The following is a 16,374-nucleotide window of genomic DNA, read 5'->3' as shown; positions in this document are numbered from 1 at the left end:
CACCAGCTGTGGGACCCTATTTGGTACTGAATTCCTCTGAGCCTGGATTTTCTCATCGATAGAATGAGGTTTATCATGTTTATCTCACGGGAATGTTAGGACTGTTAAGGAGAAAGCACGCACACCAATGACTGGAAACTGCAGACTGTGTTCCATAAACAGCAGGGAAGAGGCACCCTTGTGAGCTGGGTGAGAAAGACAGTCTCTCCCAATGGGTGGGAGCTCTCTGAGCACTTGGTTTATTTGATCACATTGGCCAGCTTCCATCTAAGGTCTGAGTGGGCTAGTCTCAGGACAGTTGTCTTTTGACTTGTAAAGAGATCTAGGGTTGGAATTCTGAGCAAAGTTACTTGTCAAGTTATTTGCAAAGAGGAAACCAGCCACTTGGATAAAGATGTTAAGAATAGCACTAGCTTATGAGTTTGACAACCCTGGTTTCAAATTCTAATGATCTTTAGTTACTTAACCTTTTTGAGCATCAGTTTCAACATCCTTAATATGATCATTTAACCAAAATTGATTAAGCACTTTTGTGTGTGTCAGCCCTGTAGATAGAGCTGTGAGCAAGACGGACAAGGCCCCCAGCATCTTGGGGAAGATGGATAAGTAAATAGTGTGATGCTGCGATGACCTAAAAGCCAGAACAAAGATCCTGATTTGGGGTCAATGCCAGGTCATTCAATCCGCACAATATGACATAGCATTATGTGACTTCCCTGGTGGCTCAGATGGTAAAAGCGTCTGCTTACAATGATCCCTGGGTCAGTAAGATCCCCTGGAGAAGGAAATGGCAACCCACTCCAGTACTCTTGCCTGGACAATCCCATGGACGGAGAAGCCTGGTAGGCTACAATCCATGGGGTCTCAAAGAGTTGGACACGACTGAGCGACTTCACTTTCACTTTATCTGTAAATATAGTGTCGGCTGGTAACTGATAAGTGATCCAGGTGCATTACGAAGATCAGAAAAACAGCTCGGCAAGCTGGAGAACTAAAAGAACCCTTTCTAGATCATCTGGTTCTCTCTAGCTTTCTAATCAGATGACTGGTACATAGCTGGTTGTCTCGGGGGCTTGGAGAACTTGTTAAAAGGACACATTCTTGGGTTTCATACCCTGAGGAAGCCAATTCAGTAGGGGAAATGAATCTACATTTTAAAAGCATTTTCTAGGTGATTCTAATCTAGCCTAATCCCATTCAGAAATGAAGAGACTGAGCTTCAGGAAACGTGAGTTGCCAGGCCAGGCAGCAAGTAGAAGGTCTCCTGAAGGGATTGGGAGAATGAGGTTGGGGAAGAGGCCAGATGGAGGGTGTCCTGGGGGCACAACTCTTTAGGGGGTGTTCAGCATACGCACTCCATCATTTCCAGCTTCTGCATTTCTTCGGAGCCTCTTAAATGTTGGCAGCCAAGGAACTGATGGGGAACCATATCCTGCTTTTTTTTTTTTTTTTTTTGAGGCAGGGGCCTGGACTTTGGTGGGGTGTGGGAGGCTGGGCTGCCAGAATGACTGGGGCTTGCTCTGCCTCGGCTAACAGAGAAATTGGAAAGCCAGAATGGGAAGTTACTGTGCGATCTCTTCTTCTAATTCAATTCTGCACTGATATCCGGGATGTCAAATCATCGTGAAAATGAGATGACAACATGGCCATTGAGCCTGTGTCACAGTCTGTTATTTTCAAATGTGTGTGAAGATCCTTAATTGTGTTGACACCCATTAGGTCTCCCTCCCCAGGCAGCTCCACGAGCTGCTTGAACATGCTGTAATTAAGTCTCCTCATTCTGTCCTTGTGCCTGTAGTCCAAGGTTGTGCAGCGTCAGGCACTGCGCAGACCTTGACTGCGACGGTCCCATTTCTGCAGTGTCTACTCAATAGGACAGGCACGCCTTTTTCCTCTTTCTGCTTCTGCTCATATTTGGCCCTGGTAGTGCAAAGGGAGAATGGGCTGATTAATTTACAGTGACAAAATCTTTTGGACCCGGGCCATGATTGACTGGGAGGATACCAACACTGTCTCCAGGATTCCTTGCATAGCTTGTACAAATAACATCCATTGTACCATGGATAGCTGATGCAGCCAGTTCTGTCTTGCATGTTGAATTAGTCGAGTGGTATAGGGCAAGCCTGGGAAGAGTTTCAACTGCTCCTTGTCCACCAGATTGGGAATAAAGGGAATAAAGGATTTAATGATGAAAATTATTATTATTAAATTGAATATGCAACACAGTTATGTCCTTCATTCTGATGCTTAGCCACATTAAACACAGCATCCAGTTCCATCGTGTTCATTTCTAATGGACCATCTAAACATTTTTCTTACAAAAGTGAATTTGAAATTTCTATAATTACTTGAAATGGAGGTGATAGGCTAGAGCACAGGTTTTCTTTTAAAGTAGGAATTTTAAAAATATATTTTCATGTTATAAACAGCCTGAGTTTTGTTGATGTTTTGTTCGACTATATATATTTATTTTTCTACAGTTGCCACACCTAATATCAATGGAGGAAATGAGAGATGTGATATTTAGGATATATTTTTGTGGTGGGAGGGAAAAGTGATTCTGGTAATATCCATTCTCATTATAGTGCTATATTTGTTAGCTCTTTGCTTTATGAATGTCCTAAGTGTGTAAGTCACCTTATATAATTTCGTCCTTTGATGAAACTGTATGGCAGATAGTATATCCAATTCACAAAGGAAGAGAATGAAGTTCAGTAGCTTAAATATCTTTCCCAAGATCAGAGGCCCAAAAAGTATCAGAAATGGTGCAAAATTCAGGCTCATCTGTCTTCAAGTTCATGTTCTTTAAGGAAAATGATAATAAAGCTATTGTGGGGATGTTTTGATTTTCAAAATATTCTCCCTTTCCCCCAGTAGTTGAAGCAAATTTTTCCTTATTTATTTTCCCTTCATACTTCATTTCCTTGATTTTAAAGTACACTGTAAATTTAATAATGCCATTTTTTTTCAGTGAAAAATAAACTTGTATTCCATTGTTGGTACATATTAAATATTAGAAAGTCCAATTTCAAAAATACTAGATTGCGGTTGTAATATTATGCTTGTCATTTTGTTATTTATGGTGCATTTTCAGATTAAAGAAATGTGGTAAGTGCTGCGTATGTCAAGGGTGAAGGACCTTGTTTCTCGTTGTCCCCAAGGGTGATGCAAAAACAGTAAAGGGTTTTTGCTGAGAGACCAGATTGCTCTGATTTGTGATGTAGAGAGTTACTCTGGCAGTTCAAGAGGGCTCAGGTAGGGGATAGAGGCCAGAGAGAGGGAGGCTGAGGGAGGCCCACTAGGTGATGTCCACAGCCTAGGTGGCACAGCCCAGGTGGCGCTAGTGGTAAAGAATCTGCCTGCCAATGCAGGAGAGGAAAGAGATGCAGGTGCAATCCCTGGATCAGGAAGATCCCCTGGAGTAGAAAGTGGCACCCCATCCAGTATTCTTGCCTGGAGAATTCCATGCAAGAGGAGCCTGGTGGGCTACAGTCCATGGGGCTGCAAAGAGTCAGACGCAACTGAGTGAGCATCACACACAGCTCAGTTGAGAGGTAAGCCCTGGCCATGGTCCTGAGCTGGAGAGGAGGCGATGGATTGGCTGTGAGAAGGAAGTGGACTGGGCTGGATGGGGTGATGAGTGGAATATTCTGGTACAGGAGAGGGAGTGCTGGGTGACTGTTCTGTCTCTGGCTAGAAGACGGTGAATGGGGTGCCCCGGGAGGACTGACGTGGGACAGGAGAAGGAAGAGAAAGAGGAAGCCTGGGGACTTCTTCAAGGTGAAGTCAGACTTTTAGCCACACCTCTGGCCCACTGTTCCTTCTTTCACTTCACCCAAAAGGAGGAATGAGGTCTTAGGGGCCTTCAGATTCATTTAGATTTGATGAGATATGCAACAGGGAGCAAGCTTCTAGGAGCAATTTTGTGCAGGCGAACCTTGATTTGATAAGGAATAGGAGATGATCAATTGCATTTTCTTTGCTATCCCTTTAACTCCCCAGTTCATTCTGATTTTATGATCCTGTAATTAACCAGATAATTAAACAAATGTAAATAGCCATTTCATAATGCAGCACCATGTTTTGGTGCTACCTTTATGTTGAATTCTCATTAACAGCCTGAGTTATTTCTCATTTACATGCAAGAAAGTACAGGAACCTGGTGCTCACAGAGAGCTGCAAAAAGTAGCTTAATTTTTTACAGAGGTAAATGGATGAAACCATACGTTAAAACTCTGTGTGTGTGTGGCAATATTCTTTTGTTAAAAACACCTTACTGTGCTTAAGACTGACCCTTTTGCATCCATTTTATGAGTTTTTGTTAAGGAGCATGGCCTACTATTTTATTAAAATTATCTTATTTCTGGGTTTTCCTGGTGACTCAGATGGTAAAGAATCTGCCTGCAATGCAGTAGGCCTAGGTTCAATCCCTGGGTCAGGAAGATCCCCAGGAGAAGGAAATGGCAACTCACTCCAGTATTCTTGCCTGGAGGATTCCAGGGACAGAGGAGCCTGGCAGGCTACAGGTTGCAAAGGGTTATACTAATATCATTTTCCTTTTCACCATAATTTTTCTATGGGATGAGGCAAGGGAAAGAAAAAGGGAAAAACCATCATACTCAAGGTGTTGGATCCAAAAATTTTGAAAGTAAGGTTCCCCACTCTCCCATTTTGAAGTTGAAATGATTCCTTAGGGGCCAACTGTAGTAGAAGTGGAAATACACCTTCAATGTTAAGTGACTGGAGATAGCTGGGACTTGGCAATTCTTGGTAGCAACACAGCCCCCTGGAAAACACCCCCACTTTAGAGCTGAAAGCTGTGGGGCTTAGGTCCCAACTTTGACTCTCACCAGCTGAGTGATCTTGGCCAACTTCTTATTTCTTTATTGGCTTACCTGGAAATCAAAGGAGAATTATACCTTCTTTATTGGGGGATGTGAATACAAATGCGATGTTTCCTGCAAAAGTATCTTGTAAAATGCAGAGTACTCGAAAATGTTCATTCCTTTTGCACTTGTTGCATTTTTATCAAATGATTTTCTGACAGTCACCTCTCACTTTAGTCTGTGTTCATTTCCCTCCTTTATGCATCCATACCACCGCAATGGCACCTCCAGCCCTCCTTTACTAACTCCCTCGAGTATGGATTAAGCATCCATTAGGCACCACACACCACGTTAAGCGCTGCTCCCTGCACTGAAATTACCCAAACATTTTTGAAGAGACTATTTGCTTCTTGAAGGCTGGTTGTGTTTTTCTTATTCTTGAAGGAAAGGAGCAGCTATTTGTTTCTTGAAGCTAAGGAAATTGATACTCTTTCTCTTCACAAAGTACCTAACATACAGTAAGTGTTTTTTTTTTTTAAGTATAATTATTGTTGTTCCGTTGCTCAGTCATGTCTGACTCTTTGCGACCTCATGGACTGCAGCATGCCAGGCTTCCCTGTCCTTCACCATCTCTTGGAGCTTGCTCAAACTCATCTCCATTGAGTCAGTGATGCCATCCAACCATCTCATCCTCTGTCGTCCCCTTCTTCTCCTGCCTTCAATCTCTCCCAGCATCAGGGTCTCTTCCAACCAGTTGGCTCTTCTCATTAGGTGGCCAAAATATTGAAGCTTCAGCCTCAGCATTAGTCCCTCCAATGAATATTTAGGATTGATTTCCTTTAGGATTGACAGCTTTGATCTTCTTGTAGTCCAAGGGGCTCTCATATTATTTCAAATTTTTTATTAATGTAACAATTTAAAGGTCACACTCCATTTGCATTTATCACATAATATTGGCCATATTCCCCGTGTATGATATGTCCCTGTATAATACACCCAACAGTTTGCATATCCCATTTGCCTACTCCTATTTTGCTGCCCTCCCACCATTGGTAGCCACTAGTTTGTTCTCTATATCTGTGAGTTTGCTTACTTTTCGTTATATTGTATTTGTTGTATTTTCAAGATTCCTCAATAAGTGATGTCATACAGTAGTTATCTTCCTCTGTCTGACTTATTTCACTTAGCATAATGCCTTTCAAATCTATCCATGTTGCTGAAAATGGCAAAATTTCACTCTTTTTATGGCTGAGTAATATTCCACTGTATATATGTACCAAATCTTCTTTTTCCATTTATCTGTTGATGGATTACTTCCAGGATGCTTCCATATCCTGGCAATTGTGATGAACATTGGGGTGCATATATCTCTTTGAATTAGTGTTTTTGTTTTTGTTTTTTTGGATATCTACTCAGGAGTGGAAATGCCAGGTCATGTGGTAGTTCTATTTTTAGGTTTTTGAGAAACTTCTTTACTGTTTTCCATAGTGGCTGCACCAGTTTACATTCCTGCAATCGGTATACCTTTTCTCCACATCCTCACAAACATTTATATACAGTAAGTGTTGACTGAACTGAGCCCTATGTACCTCATGGGCCTCCATCTGGTCTAATCACCTAATACAGCAGGAAAGTGAGAGGATGGGGAGTTAAGAAACCAACTGGCCATTCTCTTTCTAGGCATGCTTATATAATTAATAATAATAATATTTGAATACTTCAGTTTTTAATGAACAAATTTCTCAATCTTAGCAGAATTAGCATTATGACCTACTTGGACCTCTTGGCTCACTAATCCTTACTCATCCTCCAATTTTGTGTTTTCCTAGCTTCAGACACTTGCAATTTATTTTCCTTTATCTTGAAACTTGCCTACCCACTCTGGGGCAGTACCTCCGTGGATACACCACTTGGAATAAACTTGTTTGAGAGGACTGCAGGACCTCACAACCTGTGTCCTTACCTGTACCCATGGGTTGTTCAGGATACACTTCAAAAGAGGTAGGGTTACCCAGATAGAGGCATAAAATGCCCCCTCACCAATACAACTTCTTTTAAGCTTTAAAGTTGCTCTGCATCTATGTGCATGACTGAAAAATTCCCCAGACTTTGTGTACAGATGCATATTGAGTCTTGGTATGTGTCAGTCCCTGTCTACATGGAATGAAGGATAAAAAGAAGGATGTGAGACTTGACATATGCCTTTAAGATTTGTGATCCTTTTGGAGAGATGAGACATGAATTCAAGAATGTCTATCAGGCTTTTTCCATAAAGAGATTTGAGTTGATGGGAAGAACATGGACTAAGAAAGAGACCCAAGCTCTTACCTGGGTTTATCATCAACTCTCTTGTTCAGGAAACTCAAGTCCTCTCAGATCTTAGTTCAGTTTTTATCTGATTTTGTATAGTGAGTTTCCTGATAATTTCATTTGAACGAAGATTTTTGCTTCTGCTGAAAAACAAGGTTAAAATCACTCCTTTGTTAAGATCCCTTTAGTTTGAATGACCCCTCTATTCTAAGAGCAGTCAAAAGAGAACAGGATGCAGTTAGTGTTGTTTTGGCCACAACAGTGAGATGTCATAAAGTCCTTAGGACATGGGCAAGTGTTTACTAAGTGTTAAATGATCAGTCGCTTTTTTCTTTCCTCTTTTTTCTTCCAGTTACATTTTGCTTTTTCTCCTTTTTGTTTCTTCATGGCTAGTGTGGCAAAGCTCATCCAGGTCTTTTGTTCTCAACTTAAAATTCAATAACTTCCACCCTTGAACTGTAGTTAGTTGCTCTAGGCAAAGACAAATAAGATTAACCGGGACACCTTAAGTTTGGTCAAGTCATATTCTTTGGCTCTCCCAGAATTCAGGACGCTTCTGTCTTTATTATAGCTGAAGGTCTCAGGGCAGGGCATCTTGGGATAAACTCTTTCTTGAGTATTTTGGCTTTTGTGGTGGGTGGTCCTGTGTCCCCTGCCCCACTTCCCCCCCATACCCTGCCCCCCACTCCCCTCCCCCCTCTCCTGGCCAGGACTAGCATCCTTATTCTGCTGTTTAAGAACTCTCTTCTGGACTGTCTGGGCTCTTTGGACTAGAGTGACTGCTCCAATTTCTCCCCATAGATGTGGCTTGCTGTTATGAGCTGGTTATTCAGCCCTTGGAATACTGCACAAATGTTTTCCATCAGTTATTGCAGTGAAATCCTGGCCATTGGTAATAAAATCTCTGACGCAAGGAAAGAATGTTTCACACATACCTAGCAACCAGAGAGAACTCATAAAAAGTTCATTACAAAGCAGTCCTGTCCATTCCTGTGCATCTCCCCATGACCATTGCTACAAAGCTTCACTCTAGAGCACATTTCCCTACAGCTTCATAGGGACAAAACTTCCAAAACTGTGTGATTAAAGTACATTTGGGTTAAAGATTCTCTCCTCTTTTAAACTATCATTTGTCCTTCCATTTTCCTACCTCTCACTTAACCCTCTATTGAACTTTCTTCCTCCCCTTTTATCTCCTCTTCATTCTAATCAAGTTGCAAAGAAGAAAAGTTAAAAAGAAACCAGTTAGGTCAAGCAGAGCCCAAAGCAGAAGGAGCTGCACTAGCGAGTGGATCCAGATCATGTGATATTTGAGAAGTTGTGAATTGTATAACTTGAATATTTAAGAAGTATATTGAAGCTTTGAAATGTGATGTGCTTGACTTTGTAAAAATAAACTGAGATCAGAAATGAGGGAAGAAAAAAATCATTTATGAGGTGCATGCCCCCCTTTTAAGTCTTCTCTTACCACCTGGAAGAAAACACAGCAATATTTGCATTTTTCCCCAATTTACTGTGAAACTTAGAGACTGCTTCCCCTTAGCAGGAACAATATCAAGGATGTTTATCATGTATAACATTCATCCTGAATGAGAGAGAGCCTGTTGACCAAGGTTTAGAAAAGTCTCTTCAAAGGAAATGCCCTGACAGAGAAATGCTGTGGTGGAATTTTAAATTGATGTCCAACAGGAGGAGTTTCAGAGAGGAAGTATTATTTCCGGGAGGAAATAATACTTGAAAATGTCATTATAAAAATGTAATGATTAATTTTGTTTCTCCTCTACATGGCTTTCTAATTTTTGCCTTTTTTGAGAAAATGGGTGAGTTGCTACAGACCACACAAGAGAAAAGGTCACATCTGATGATGGTTCTAGAATGAGTGTATAGTTCTAGTCATTATTCAACCCAAGGTAAATGTCTGGCTGTCTGTACCAAGAGTATATAACCAAGGAATATATGACAATGAGCAGAAAGGCACTGGCATCTACTCATTTAATCTCTGTAAACATCCTTTTTCTTTAAAAAATGATGCCAAAGAAAACTCTTTAGAGCAAAAGTTTTCATTTTGGTAACTCTAATTTGTCAATTTTTTCTTTTACAGACTGTGTTCTTGGTGCATGACCACAAATATTTTCTGTTATGTTTCTTCCAAAGGCTTTATGATTTTTGGTTTTTATATTTAATATATTTTAAGCTATGGTTTTTCTGGTAGTCATGTATGGATGTGAGAGTTGGACCATAAAGAAAGCTGAGCACCAAAGAACTGGTACTTTTGAATTGTGATGTTGGAGAATACTCTTGAGAATCCCTTGGAGTACAAGGAGATCAAACCTGTCAATTCTAAAAGAAATCAATCCTGAATATTCATTGGAAGAACTGATGCTGAAGCTGAAGCTCCAATACTTGGGCTACCTGATGTGAAGAACTGACTCACTGGATAAGACCCTGATGCTGGGAAAGATTGAAGGCAGGAGGAGAAGGGGACAACAGAGGATGAGATGGTTGCATGGCATTACCGACTGGATGGACACGAGTTTAAACAAGCTCCGGGAGTTGGTGATGGACAGGGAATCCTGGCATGCTGCAGTCCATGGGGTGGCAAAGAGTTGGACGGAACTCAGTGACTGAACTAATGTTTCAATTAATTTTTGCATAAGGTATGTGTAAATTTTTTTGCATATGGATTGTCCAATTGTTCTAAAACTATCTGTTGAAAAGATTGCTTTTCCTCCATTGAATTGTTTTCATACCTCTATCTAAAATTCAGTGGACATATTTGTGGGTCACTCTATCCCAAGATCTCTGTGTCTTTTCCTTAGCCAATATGTATCAACAATACTCTGATTATTATAGCTTTGTAATGTCTTAATATAAATTAGTGTAATTTTTCTAACTTTATTTTTTCCCAAAAATAATTTTGGCTTTTCTAGCTTCTTAGCTTTTCCGTATAAACTTTAGAATCAGCTTGTCCATATCTACAAAAAAAGTTCTGGGATTTTGATTGATGTTACATTAAGTCTACAGATCAATGGGTTATCTTTATTATATTGAGTCTTTTCATCTATGAATAGGGCTTCCCTAGTAGCTCAGTTGGTAAAGAATCTGCCTGCAGTGCAGGAGACCCAGGTTCAATCCTTGGGTTGGGAAGATCCCCTGGAAAAAGAAATGGCAACCCACTCCAGTATTCTTGCCTGGAGAATTCCGTGGACAGAGGAGCCTGGTGGGCTACAGTTCATGGGATTGTAAAGAGTTGGACACGATTATGCGACTAACTTTCACTTTTCAATCTGTGGATGCACTGTGTCTCCCCATTTTTTTTAAAACGCTTTTCGATGTTTTTCATTAGGATTTTGTAGGGATCTATAAAGTACAACCTGTGAGCCAAATCTGGCTTATGGACTATTTTGTAAGACTAGTGAGCTAAGAAGAGTTTTTATATTTTTGTTCAGTTGCTCAGTCATGTCTGATTTGTTGCAACCGCATGGACTGCAGTTCTCCAGGCCTCCCTGTCCTTCACCATCTCCCCGAGTTTGCTCAAACTCATGTCCATTGAGTCAGTGATGCCATCCAATCATCTCATCCTCTGTCACCCCCTTCTTTTGCCGTCAATGTTTTCTAGCATCAGGGTCTTTCATGGTGAGTTGGCTCTTTGTATCAGGTGGCCAAACTATTGGAGCTTCAGTTTGAGTATCAGTTCTTCCAATGAATATTCAGGGTTGATTTCCTTTAGGGTTGACTAGTTTGATCTCCTTGCAGTCCACGGGACTCTCAAGAGTCTTCTCTAGCCCCACAGTTCAAAGACATCACTCCTTCAGCCATCAGCCTTCTTTACGGTCCAACTCTAACATCTGTACACGACTACTGGAAAAACCATACTTGGACCTTTGTTGGCAAAGTGATGTCTCTGCTTTTTAATATGCTGTCTATAATGGGTTATAAAACAAAAAACAAAAGCAAAGCAAGACAAGAGAAAACAAAGAGGAATATGCAGCAGACACTCTAATAGCTCTTAAAGCCTAAAATCTCTCTGGCCCTTTGTATCAAGTTTTCTGGCTTCTGATGGAGATGACTTGTTAGCTTATACCTCAGTGCTTCATTTTGTGGGGAGTTATTGCAAATTTTTGTCTCCAGTTGTTCACTGGTAGTATGTAGAAATCTGATTGGTTTTTGTGTACTGACTTTAGCTTACATGGAACTGAAAAAACATTTATTTTTTATTTAAAAATTCTTTTAAAAAGATTTTTTCTGATGTGGACCATTTAAAAAATATTTATTTTTATTTCTGACTGCATTGGGTCTTTGTTGCTTTATGTGGGCTTTCTCTAGTTGAGTTGACTGGGGACTACTCTGTGTTGCGGTGTGCAGGCTTCTCATTGTGATGACTTCTTTTGCTGCAGGCAAATGGACTTAGTACTTGCAGTTTTCAGGCTCTAGAGCCTGGTAATTTTTGACACATGGGCTAAGTTCCTCTGCACATATGGGAGTTTCCCTGACCGGGGATTGAACTGGTGTCCCCTACATTGCAAGATGGATTCTTAACCACTGGACCACCCCAAATCCTTTAGTTTTTAAATCATTCACAGTACTAACCTTCTGTGGCTACAAAATCAATGAAATCCTTCCCTCTACTTACCGTCTGATGGTGATGGAAGCAGTGCTGGGAGACAATGGACAGAACTCAATGTGAGTTATAAATTGTGATGCAGATGGTATAGGATATTTATGGTTGTTATAGAGCACAGACAGGGGCTTCCTAGGTGGCGCTAGTGCAGGAAACTTAAGAATCTGCCAATGCAGGAGACTTAAGCGACCCTGGTTTGATTCATGGGTCAGGAAGATCCCCTGAAGGAGGGCATGGCAACCCACTCCAATATTCTTGCATGGAGAATCCCAAGGACAGAAGAACCTGCTTGCTACAGTCCATAGGGTTGCAAAGAAGCGACTTATCATGAATGCATGCAGAGGGAAGAATGACATTATACCATGCAGGCAAAGAAGGAAAGCAGGCTTGGGGAGGCCCATGGGTAGCTGACCTGAGTCTTGAATAAATAAGATTTAAGGAAAAGAGCCGGAGGACTTTAAAGGCAGAAATAGGAAGTCATGAAACAATAAGTTTGTCTCTAGAATTATAGGCAACTCAGTGTTTCTGGGGCCAATTATGTATATGTAGAAGGAACGAGAGACGCTACTACAGGGACCAGACATGTGGATTGTGCGTGTCAAATTAAGACATTTCAAACTTTATGTTGAAAGCTATTGGAAGATACTAAAATTTTGTGAGCAGACAATACAAAATTCTCTGTACTGAGTATGACTTTGGCATACAATGTATGACGTTTTGTCCCAGAAGAGTAACTGTCTCTATTTAGAGCCATGTGACAAAAAAAAAGTCTTTGTAGAACTTCTGCCTCTCCCAAAATAGTTACTCTCATGTGAAAAATCTAGCTGGCCATCTGGACTCAAATTGTACCTTCAGACATTTCTGCTCATCACCTCTCTATCCAACTTTTAGTAGCTTCCAATGTCCTGCCAAGGACTTTTCTGCATATTTCTCTCTTGCTCTGCTTTTCTCATTCCATCTCTGAAAAAATTCCAGTTCAAGATTCTTTTGGGCATGAGTGTGCAAAGCAACAAAACAAACATTTGACAAGAAATATACTTGGAAATCAGTGGAGGGACTTCCGTGAAGCCTGATGCCCTTTGCACCTGGGTGAGGATCACTCAGCACTCCTGGTGGATCCCAGGACAATACAGCCTGGTGATGCTATGTAGCAAATCCTTTTCATGTAGTGGGTCATTAAATGGCTGTATACACTGAAAACAACCTTAGAAAACATACATAAAGTATAATTTACTAGTTAAGACTAGAGTTGTTTTGCCAAGTTACTTAACCTTTCTAAGTTTGTTTCCTCATCCTTAAATGAGGCCAACAGTGGTACCTACCTCTTTGGGTCCTTGTGAAGATAAAGTGAGAAGAGGTCTGTAAAGATCTTAGCAGGTACCTACCCAGGATAACAGCTGCCCTTAGTGGTGCTGTTCCCTATATAGTTGTGCTGGCTTCATAAGCCTATATTTGTGCTCTTGAGAGCATTTTGGAGGAATTAAAAGTGAGTTGGGAAGGAAAATGAGAGTCATCCTTTGCTCTTCATTAGCAAGTATAAGGATCTGCAATTTTTCCCCCTTGAGATGAGCTAAAAATCCATCTTGGTAGAATTTCTACCCATTGGCTCTAATTCTCCTCCTTTGGACCCCATAAAACACATGTGGGATTTTTCTCTTCCATCGTGAGCTCTTTGGACATTTTTGGAAAGTAATTCTGCTCCTTATTACATCTTCTTTACTTAAAGAAACACTTTGCCTTTCCCAGTGTAATGAGATTATATCAGGATTCGTTCATTTCTAGACTTATAGGTTATGTCTGCTTTTAGGCTGTGACATCCATATCAGTTCGGTTGCTCAGTCATGTCTAACTCTTTGTGACCCCATGTACTGTGGAATGCCAGGCTTCCCCACCCTTCACCATCTCCTGGAGCTTGCTCAAACTCATATTCATTGGGTCGGTGATGCCATCCAACCATCTCATCCTCTATTGTCCCCTTCTCCTCCCACCTTCAATCTTTCCCAGCATCAGGGTCTTTTCCAATGAGTCAGTTCTTTGCATCAGGTGGCCAAAGTATTGGAGCTTCAGCTTCAGCATCAGTCCTTCCAGTGAATATTTAGGACTGATTTCCTTTAGGACATCCAGATCAGCAGCCTCCAGATTCCCTATAGAAAGGACAGCCAGAGCCACAAATCAATCTGCATAAATGTATTGAGTGTCATTATACATAAGGCAACTGGAAAAGAGAGATGTCATGTGCTTCATAACATCAAGTCCTTTGGGGTTGTCAGTGGAGGGTGAATCTATGCTTGCCTGTGTCAGGGGGTGGAGGTGCTCAGGGTTGGAGGGTGAGGCCAGCCCTTAGTGTTCACACCACTGGTAGGAAGATACACTTTCCCCTTGGAAAGTGTTTGTCAGTCAGTCATGTCCAACTCTTTGCGACCACGTGGACTGTAGTCTGCCAGGCTCTTCTGTCTATGGAATTCTCCAGGCAAGAATGCTGGAGTGGGTAGCCATTCCCTTCTCCAGGGAATCTTCCAGACCTAGGGGTTGAACTTGCATCTCCTGCATTACAGGGATATTCTTTTCTGTCTGAGTCACTCAACCAGTCACTAATCCCGATTGCTAAGGCTTCATGGCTGCCTCGAGGCTCCTGCTTTCTCTTTACTAATTGTTATGAATGGAATGTTTGTCTTCCTTGAAAATTCATTTGTTGAAATTTACTCCCCTCACCCCCATGAGAAGGTATTAGGAGGTGAGGCTATAGGAGGTAATTAGGATTAGATGGAATTACCAGGGCAGGGAAATCTATATGCAGGTCAAGAAGCAATAGTTAGAACTGGACATGGAACAACAGTCTGGTTCCAAATAGGAAAAGGAGTATGTCAAGGCTGTATATTGTCACCCTGCTTATTTAACTTATATGCAGAGTACATCATGAGAAATGCTGGACTGGATGAAGCACAAACTGGAATCAAGATTGCCGGGAGAAATATCTATAACCTCAGATATTCAGATGACACTACCCTTATGGCAGAAAGTGAAGAAGAACTAAAGACCCCTCTTGATGAAAGTGAAAGAAGAGAGTGAAAAGGTTGTCTTAAAGCTCAACATTCAGAAAACTAAGATTGTGGCATCTGGTCCCATCACTTCATGGCAAATAGATGGGGAAACAATGAAAACAGTGACAGACTTTATTTTTTGGGGCTCCAAAATCACTGCAGATGGTAACTGAAGCCATGAAATTAAAAGACGCTTGCTCCTTGGAAGAAAAGCTATGACCACCCTAGACAGCATATTAAAAAGCAGAGACATTACTTTGCCAACAAAGGTCCATCTAGTCAAAGCTATGGTTTTTCCAGTAGTCATGTCTAGATGTGAGAGTTGGACCATAAAGAAAGCTGAGCACCAAAGAACGGACGCTTTTGAACTGTAGTGTTGGAGAAGACTCTTGGGAGTCCCTTGGATAGCAAGGAGATCCAACCAGTCCATCCTAAAGGAAATCGGTCCTGAATATTCATTGGAAGGACTGACGCTGAAGCTGAAACTCCCATACTTTGGCCACCTGATGCAAAGAACTGACTCATTGGAAAAGATCCTGATGCTGGGAAAGATTGAAGGTGGAAGGTGAAGGGGATGACAGAGGATGAGATGGTTGGATGGCATCACTGACTCAATGGACATGAGTTTGAGTAAGCTCTGGGAGTTGATGATGGACAGGGAGGCCTGGTGTGCTGCAGTCCATGGGGTCACAAAGAGTCGGACATGACTGAGTGACTGACCTGAACTGAACTGAACCAGGGCAGGGCCCTTGTGAATGGGATTAATGCCTTTATGAGTCACAGGAGAGCTTGTGCTCTCTTCTGTCTGTAATGGGAGCATCGTAAGTCAACAGTCTGGAACTCTAAAGAGGGCTCTCACGAGAACCTGACCGTGCTGGCACCCTGATCTCAGATTCCAACCTCCAGAACTGTGAGAAATGACTTTTTGTTGTTTATAAGCCACTCATCTATGGTCTTTGTTACAGCAGCCTGAACATACTTAGACATTTCTGCTGCTCTGGGTGGTTACAAACTCTCCCCATTTTTTTCAGAGCAAAGGTGAATGCTGAAATAAAGTTAGGGTTACAGAGTAACTCACAAATAGGTACCATGCCTGCTCTCTCAGCCTACAGACCCTGGCCCATCTACATGGATTTTTCCAGGCTGTTTGTCTGTCTGCCTGGCTCTGGATAATTGGATATAGCAGCAATCATTGTTTCACTTCCCATCAGGAGCACCCTGCATATCTCTATCTCCTCAGAGTATAGACCCATGGAGAAGCCTGAGGAATGAGAAGAAACTCTGTCCTCCCATTTTCTGAGTCCCTATTTCCTGCTGTATGATCTACATCATCTCAGGACAGTGGGAATTTTCTCTTCTGTCAGGGGATTCTCTGTCCTTTACCCACAGGGATGTGGCCTCTTCCTATACTCAAAGTGAAAGTTGCTCAGTTCTTTGCAACCCCCTGAACTATACAGTCCATGGAATTCTCCAGGCCAGAATACTGGAGTGGGTAGCCATTCCTTTCTCCAGGGCATCTTCCCAACCCAGGGACTGAACCCAGATCTCCTGCACTGAAGGTGGATTCTTTACCAGC

The sequence above is a fragment of the Odocoileus virginianus genome, chromosome 2 (genome assembly GCF_023699985.2).
Source record: "Odocoileus virginianus isolate 20LAN1187 ecotype Illinois chromosome 2, Ovbor_1.2, whole genome shotgun sequence".
NCBI lineage: Eukaryota > Metazoa > Chordata > Mammalia > Artiodactyla > Cervidae > Odocoileus > Odocoileus virginianus.
This window is presented reverse-complemented; position numbering follows the sequence as displayed.